Source organism: Entelurus aequoreus, linkage group LG13 (assembly GCF_033978785.1).
Source record: "Entelurus aequoreus isolate RoL-2023_Sb linkage group LG13, RoL_Eaeq_v1.1, whole genome shotgun sequence".
NCBI classification, from domain to species: Eukaryota; Metazoa; Chordata; class Actinopteri; order Syngnathiformes; family Syngnathidae; genus Entelurus; species Entelurus aequoreus.
This window is the reverse complement of record NC_084743.1, coordinates 39,133,984-39,142,701: the sequence shown is the minus strand read 5'-3', so window position 1 is coordinate 39,142,701 and position 8,718 is coordinate 39,133,984. Positions and strand designations below refer to the sequence as shown.

The following is an 8,718-nucleotide window of genomic DNA, read 5'->3' as shown; positions in this document are numbered from 1 at the left end:
TCGAGGACCTAGATTTTTCCTCGACCGGACGCGTGTTACCGTGTCTCCCCTGTGGAGCCAGGCCCAGAGGTGGGGCACGATGGCGAGCGCCTGGTGGCCGGCCTGTCCCCATGGGGCCCGGCCGGGCTCAGCTCGAAGAGGCAACGTGGGTCCCCCCTCCAATGGGCTCACCACTCATGGGCTGGGTCATAGAGGTCGGGTGCAGTGTGAGCTGGGCGGCAGCCGAAGGCAGGGCACTCGGTGGTCCGATCATCGCCACATAAGCTAGCTCTTGGGACTTGGAACGTCACCTCGTTGGGAGGGAAGGAGCCTGAGCTGGTGCGTGAGGTGGAGAAGTTCCGGCTAGATATAGTTGGACTCACTTCGATGCACAGCGAGGGCCTGGAACCTGTTCTCTCGAGAGGGGCTGGACTCTCTTCCACTCTGGCGTTGCAAGCAATGAGAGGCTGGGGTGGCAATTCTTGTTGCCCCCCGGCTCAAAGCCTGCACGTTGGACTTTAACCCAGTAGACAAGATGGTAGCTTCCCTCCGCCTTCGGGTTGGGGGACAGGTCCTGACTGTTGTTTGTGTTTACTAGGGCTGTGAATCTTTGGGTGTCCCACGATTCGATTCAAAATCGATTCTTGGGGTCACGATTCGATTCAAAATCGATTTTTTTTTTCAATTCAACACGATTCTCGATTCAAAAACGATTTTTTTTTTTTTTAAATTACTTTTTTTTTTAAATGAAAACAATACACAACATTACCATAATAATGCAATACAATTTCAAAACCAAACCCGACCCAGCCACATTCAGAATAGCAATAAACAGAGCAATTGAGGACACACAAACATGACACGGAACAATCTAAAAGTACTGAGACAAAAATGAATATTATCAACACAGTATCAATATTAGTAACAATTTCAACATAGCAGTGATTAAAAATCCCTCATTGATATTATCATTACAAACATTAATTTAAAAAAATAAATACAAATTAAAGCTGCAAGCAGCATTGGTCGGGTCCGCATTTTGGCAGGTGCTAGTCCTAGGTGTCCAATACTTTAGTCCAGTGGTAGTCCTGAGTGAGACCTACATAGAGGTTTTCGTTTCGTGTCTCTACGATATTGGTACTGGTAGTAGTTATAGCTGTAATACCAGTAGTAAAACTAGTAGTTTAGGTGTTAGTAACAATTGTAGTATTATTAGTAGTAGTTATAGTATTACTATTAGTAGTAGTAGTAGTAGTAGTAACTAGTATTATGATTAGTAGTTGTATGACTTTTAGCAGTAATTGTAATAGCAGTATCATTAGTAGTCGTAGTAATTGTAGTATTACTATTGGCAGTAATTGTAATAGTAGTATTATTAGTAGTAGCAAAAGTAAAAGTATTTGTAATATTAGTAACAGCATTTGTAGTAGTAGTAATTGTAGTATTAGTAACAGCATTTGTAGTAGTAGTAATTATATTAGTAACAGTAGCATTTGTAGTAGTAGTAAGTGTAGCATTTTGACTGGTAGGCGTAGTAATTGTAGTATTATTATTAACACGTATTGTAATAGTAGTATTAGTAGCAGTAGCAGGTATTGTAGTATTTTAATATAAGTAACAGCAGCATGTGTAGTAGTAATTGCATTATTTGTAGTATTAGTAACAGTAGCATTTGTAGTAGTAAGTGTAGCAGTGTGACTAGTAGGTGTACTAATTTTAGTATTATTAGCAGTAATTGTAATAGAAGTAGCAGCAGTTTTTGTAGTATTTTTAGTAATAGTAACAGCAGCATTAGTAGTAGCAATTGTAGTATAATTATTAACAACCGCAAAGGTATAAGTAGTAGTAGTCGTAGATGTAATATCAGTAGTAGTAGCAGCAGCAGCTATTGTAGTCTAATAAGTATTGTTAGTAACATTTGCAATTGTAATAGTAGTAATTGTAGTATAAAAATCAGCAATTGTAGCATTGGTAGTGATAGTAATTGTAGTAGTATTAGTAGTAGCAGCAGCAGCTATTGTGTATTATTATTATTAGTAGTAGTGGTAGTAACAGCAGCTATTGTAGTGTTAAGTTATTATTAATATGTGTAGTAGAAATAGTAGTAGTAGTAGCAGGTGCAGTTATTATTGTAGTAGTTGTAATTGTAGTATGTGACACGTCTTGTGGCGTGGGGTTCTTTCAAGACCGACAGACTGACAGCCAGCCGGCTTTTCCAGGTTTACAATCGTTTATTTCTCACAATGTCTTTTCTCCTTCAGAAAGTATTTCTTTTTTCCTCACAAAGTCTTTCCTTGCTTCTCAGCTTCTGTGGTCACCAACGCTGCTAATAAAGACACAGGTGATTAGATAACTGGATAACTGGCTCCAGCTGAGATATCCACTCACCTGACATCTGCTTCACAGCCGGCTCCTGCACATGCCCCGTGTATGTCACGCTACGCTGGTGCTTCCTGCCATCACCCAGTCATATCATTACCTGCACATTACCTACCTTCTCTGTATCCTGGTATCTGTACATTTAAACCCCATACAAACAAGACGTGCAAACAGTCCCTGAGAGAATATAAAGATGTACAGGTGGGATCATTGGTTTCCCCAGGTGAACGTGGGTACTGACAGGGGACGCGACGTGAACGCTGATCCATTGTCCCCCAGGCATGCAAAGGTAGAACACGGAACAAAGCACGTACTTATTGGGGTGTTACCATTTAGTGGTGAATTGTACAGAATATGTACTTCACTGTGCAACAGACTAATAAAAGTCTCAATCAATTAACCAATCAAAAAGTACTTTGTTCCGGCATGCAAAGAAAAGTGGCAGGAGATGGTGTGAAGGTAAGGGTGCAAAGAAATGGCGCGCACAAGGCGGAGACAAATAAAACTAACACTTAGCGTCAACTATAGACATGAAACCAAAGTCGCAAACTGTGGCTATGAATAAACCAAAAAAAAAACATACTTTGTAAGGCATGCAGCATGAGAAGAGCAGAGGTATTGCATGAAACAGCATGAAGAGAGCAGGAAAAAAATCGACGACACCAGAAGGACCAACAGAAAAACCAGGGACATAGCGAGGACTGGGGTTGAGGTATGTTATTCCGGCATGCAAAGGAAAGTGACGGGAGATGGCGTGAAGGTAAGGGTGCAAATAAAAGGCGCGCACAAGGCGGAGACAAAAAAATTAACACTTAGCCTCAACTATAGACAAACAAAAGTCGCTAACTGTGGCTATGAATAAACAAAACAAACATACTTTGTAAGGCATGCAGCATGAGAAAAGCAGAGGTACTGCATGAAACAGCATGAACAGAACATGAAAAAATCAGCGATGACACCAGAAGAAGCAAAACATGCAAACTCCAATCTAAACGCTGCGGTCAGGTGCAAGCCTGGCTAAGGGAGGAGGACGCCTATCAGGAGTGCAGGATAAAAAAGCACTAAGGTGCATATATAAATAAATAAATATATAAAAATACTCTATAATAAATATATATATAATAAATAAAAAAGAAATAAGGTGCATATATAAATATATAAAAATACTATATAATAAATATATATATATTAAATAAATAGATTACTGTACAGATAAATATATTGCACTTTCACATGCATGTTAAAAACGTCTGTTATTCCAGCAAGCTAATCCATCTTGGGGGTTGAGACGATGCTTAGGGACCGTCTTCATCAGCAAACTGCTCTGCAAACAACAACTCCAAATTAAACGCATCACCTTCATCTTGACCACGAAAAGCACACAGGATGGCTTCGTGGTCACTGAAATAAGTGGACAGCACTGCACAATCCACAGCATACTGCGTTGTTTTGACATAAACGTGGTCAATTAATGTCCCATTCTCTGTAGTCGCTTGTGTTACATGCTGGGAAAATCCATTTTGGCCCATTAATTTAGAAATTGATGAATGTTTGAGAATGTCTTCATTAAAATCTCCCATTATAACAATTGTGTTACTGAGTGGAGTGACCCAATCAAGTAACTTCACCAGATTGGATTTAAAAAGTAAATTTGGGTAAGATGGCGGACGATAAATTACTGCCATCAAAATGTTTTCTTTGGTAAACAGGCACACCAAACACTCCAGATTTAAATCGGGCACCTGCAGAATCTCACAGTCCGAATTATCTACAACATATAAACCTACTCCGCCATGTTGTAAATCTCTAATCTCAGATAATTTGAAATCATTGCTACTGTAACACAAGGCTTGGGGACGACTGTGGAAAGTGTATCCCTGTATTTGGACACAGTCTGTTGAGGAATGTGCAGTGAGCCACGTCTCTGTGACAGCAATACAGGTAGGCTGTAAATGCTGCGTACAAGACATCAAATGAGCGGCGTGGCAAGGTAAACTTTGGACGTTCAGTAAATACGCAGAGAAACTGCGGGGTTCTAACGAGGGCTGTGGCTGCTCAAGTAGAAATGGGGGCATGCTATCCAATGCCTCCTTGACGGCGTCCTTGCAGTAAATGGCCTTTTCCTTAAAGTCAGTAATGACAAGGCCGGATATATCCCTGACACGGCTGAGGGCGACATACGCCTGCCCAGCTGCAAAAACCTTGTGTAAACACACGACAGCCTCATCTACTGTTAGACCTTGCACTTTGTGAACAGTGCAGGCCCACGCGAGTTTAAGCAGAAACTGACGACGCAAACCGCCGCGTTTTGTCGCCGAATCCTCCACGGGATCAATGGCGGTAGAATGCGGGCATTCTACAGCAGCATGGGAACGTTCCTTTCTCCTTTGTGAGCCTATTTTTGGGTCATCAAATTTCACATAAACTGTGAGGGGGAAGTCTTTATCGGCTCCAAAATGAATATAAGTGACCGTTCCACATGCGCCATTGACCAGACCGTCTGCCACGGCAATGTTTTTGCACAGCATTACACGTGCGTTCGGAGCCAAGCACAAACTCTTGACCAAACACGTGTACGACATTTTAGCGTGATGATCAGCCACGCGCTCTAATTGACCCGTCTTCCTACTGTTGATAAAATCTTGCGCCTCGATTGTAACATAATCTGGACAGATTGCGAATAACCTCTCCAGATTATGGTGGCTGGTTTGCATATTCGTGGGATAAATATGCAAAGCAGCGCTCTCTTCCCCCGTCTCCCGGGACTTGAGGATATCGACGTCGCTTTGCAACAAGGGGGTTCCCTTCGCCCGAACTCTAAGCCTATTGAGCAGCTCAGAAAAGACACTATCTTTTTGCCTCACAACTGTTGTTAGCGCTACTTTAGTAAAATGACACCAGAGGTCCACACCCACCTGACTGGCGTACAGCGGCCTCCCTTTAACGGGCGGCAACTGATAAAAGTCACCGACAGCTATAACGCTAACGTTTCCAAATGGAGAAAAGTCCCCCGTCTGCTTCATTTGCCTTAACCGGCCGTGCACATAGGCTAAAAGATGGTGATCTACCATACTGATTTCGTCAATGATGAGAATTTGTAGGTGACCAAATTGAGCCCTCAAGGAGTTTCTTATCTTCCCCCAGAGGGATATAGGGTAAACTAACCTGTATGCCAATACTGAAGGTGTGGTGAATAGTGGCTGCATGTAAACTGTATGCAGCTATGCCTGTGGGGGCAGTTAAGAGCACGCAGGTTTCATCTGGTTTGTACAGACGCGACAATAGTCTCCCTGCCTCGTACTGGATAGCTCTAATCAAATGGCTTTTTCCAGTACCTGCCCCACCAGTGACGAACACATGGAAAGGTTCCGGGTTTTTTCCCCTCACCTTTTCTAAGCACCATTTCCTAATCCTATCCAAAATGCTCCTCTGCGTCTCATTGAGAGAATGGACCAGAGCTAAACCCTCCCTTCTAGACAAAATGTTGGTGTTTCTCTCAATCGTAGCTACTTGTTTACCACCAACAAACAAATCGGGGACATTTTCCTCAGATTGAACTAGCTGCTCGTCACTAATTTCCCCCTGCTGCTGCTTCTGCCTCTCCTCTAAACACTCCATGTGTTCGATTTCCTGTTCAGGACGAAGGTCCCCCCACGCATCCTCATCGACATTAGGACCTAACAGATCCGCAAGCTCCTGCGCATGCTCTAACCGAGGACAGTCCACTTCAAACTTTGCCCTGTTGTCATCGACGACGTCTCGCACCGGCTGTGCGGTCCCGCCAGCCAACGTCACATTACCTTCGTCGTGGAACTGTTTGTAGAAGTCAAAGCCTTCCGGCTTGAGTTCACAATCAGTTCTATAAGGAAGGAACAACTGCAGCAAACTCTGAAAGTGGGCTTCCTCCTGTTTGTCTAATTTAAAGCGCATGTAGCGGACGACGGCAAACTGAGTTCGTGTTCTCCGCAAGATGAACCCTAAACCCCCTTGAAGTGCAATTTTTTTGTCAGAGTCTTCATTCTGGGTGAGAACACGATACTCCGAACAAAACGTGGCTATGCACATATCGGCAAATACGACACCGTCGGGCCTGTTCTGGTACCTCTCGACAACACTCGTCATCCACATGTTTTCGGACCTGAGACCCTCTGAGGAAGCCCTTTGCAACAACACGCTGAGGGGTAAGCTCATCCGCACAATGTTATTCCCTGTTGGAATAAACACCACCTTCCTGGAACATTCTTTCAAATGCATGCTCATTAGCCTATATACTGCCTCCTGAGCGCAGACATCTCTGTTGTGTAAATATACACTGCCCAGTTTCTTTAAAGCCTCTTTAGCAGAGAGATTTCCTAGCTTATTGGCTTCTTTAAGGGCATTGCTCAATAACAGACCAATTTCATTCTCTGCTTTTGTGATGTACTTGATTATGTAGATGACGACTGCGTAGGCGTCAGTGACAAAGCTAATGTCCATGTTAGCGTTCCAACACTTCAATAGATTCTTATTGTACTGGTTAACCCAGGTGTCGTTTACCCCTCGCCTATAAACCACCTTATTCTTAGTCTCCAGCCGCCAATACGCGAGCTCAAAGACGTCCTGGTTGATGCCCACACTGGCAAACAACTCTTCTACGCTACCAAAGGGCTCCTCCCTCTCCATGGCGTCCATGACTTTCTCCATAATCATCTGCGCAACCTCCTTTCGCATCTTCTTGTCCTTATCCAAACAGGTGCACTTTGGCCGGTTTTCTGGAAGGCACTCACTCTCTGTCCCTGTTGCCTTTTTAGGACAAACACATTCTGGGATTTTGCAGATGAATGTGCGTGCAGAGATGGGTTTGGGAAAATTGAAACGGCATTTGGTGTTATTTTTACGACACGACTTTGAATGCCGTTTCGAATGCAGTTGAACCGATGACACAACTTCCGATAATGTGTCATCGGCAGAGGGTAGCTCACATGTCACATATTGATCGATAAATTGTGCGACTTCTAAGTCGGTGTTTTTATAAAACTGGGGAGCTCCCTCAATCCAAAACAGCGCATGAACATGGGGGGACCCACGCTGCTGGAACTCAATGCGATAAAAGAAATCCAAAATCTTGCCAACTGGGTTAGACGGGGACATGAGTACTTCCTTCAGAAAACAGTGCCACCTGTAGTCAAACATCCTCGCGGCTGTGGCCGGGTTGCGCCGCAACAGCTCGCACCTATCGGCCCACTCTAGCTGTTCTACTGTCTGCCTTCCTGTCTCAGGATGCTGGCAAGGAGATTCTGCCAGCGCAGATCAGCAGACGAAAAGGAGCAGAACCATGTTGGGATCCCCAATTGGCGGACACAAGCCATAAGGTCTTTCTGAACGGAAGACCAAAAAGCTGGCGTCCCGCGAATGGGCCGAAGGAAACGAAAACCGTCATCGAACTGCAGCAAGCGCTTCAGAGACTCGTCGTCTTTGAGCATGTCCGGCAAAATCCGCTGAGAATGCTGACCCCCCTTACCTTTACGCATGGCGACGGAAATGCTACTTATGACTTGGTCCAATTCGGACATATACTGACAAAAGAATATGTATTCCACGTTGCGCGCAAAACGGCCGTCTGCATGCATAACCCGGTTGTTAAAATAGCGCAACAATATTATACGATGCGCGCGGTCGGCGTGGAATGTATTTCTGCTGTTCGGAAACAGCGCAGGAAAACACATGGCCTCATTGAATTTGTCAGAAAGCATTCTAACCGGACTATTACCTTCCGCGGGGGCCAGACATACAACATCCTTAAAATAGTGATCTAATGCTTCCTGACCGATATCAACGGGCATAAGACAAGTGTCCTGAAACATGCAGTGCTGTTGTCTGTCATGTAACAGTTCATCTTGCACAATGTCTTCGGATTCCTCTTCTGGGCCACCTTTCTGCTCTACAGCCTCATCCTCACTGGACTGTGGGTCAACAACAACCTGGTCACCCTGACCAGCCTGACCATCCTCTACAACAACCTGGTCACCCTGACCAGCCTGACCGTCCTCTACAACAACCTGGTCACCCTGACCATCCTCTACAACAGGGGTGTCAAAGTCAAATGGACGGAGGGCCAAATAAAAAATTTAGCTACAAGCCGAGGGCCGGACTGTTCGAATGTTCATTGAAAAATTTTTAAATGACGCATATAGTCTAGTGAACCTAATTGAACCTACTGAAAACCTAACAAATATATTCCAATATGATCAGATAAATAAAGCAATATTTTCTTATGGCTCTGTCAGTAATCTTTAATTTTCAACAGACACAAAAGACAAATTTCCTTTATATAAAAATCCCCATAACATGAACATTAAATGAAAGAAACCGGTATTCAAG

General features: G+C 43.9%; 1 pseudogene; it reads right to left on the bottom strand.

Moving 5' to 3' along the window:
• Nucleotides 1-2,199: 2,199 nt before the first annotated feature.
• LOC133663011 (uncharacterized) lies at nucleotides 2,200-8,435 on the bottom strand (annotated as a pseudogene).
• Nucleotides 8,436-8,718: the final 283 nt, after the last annotated feature.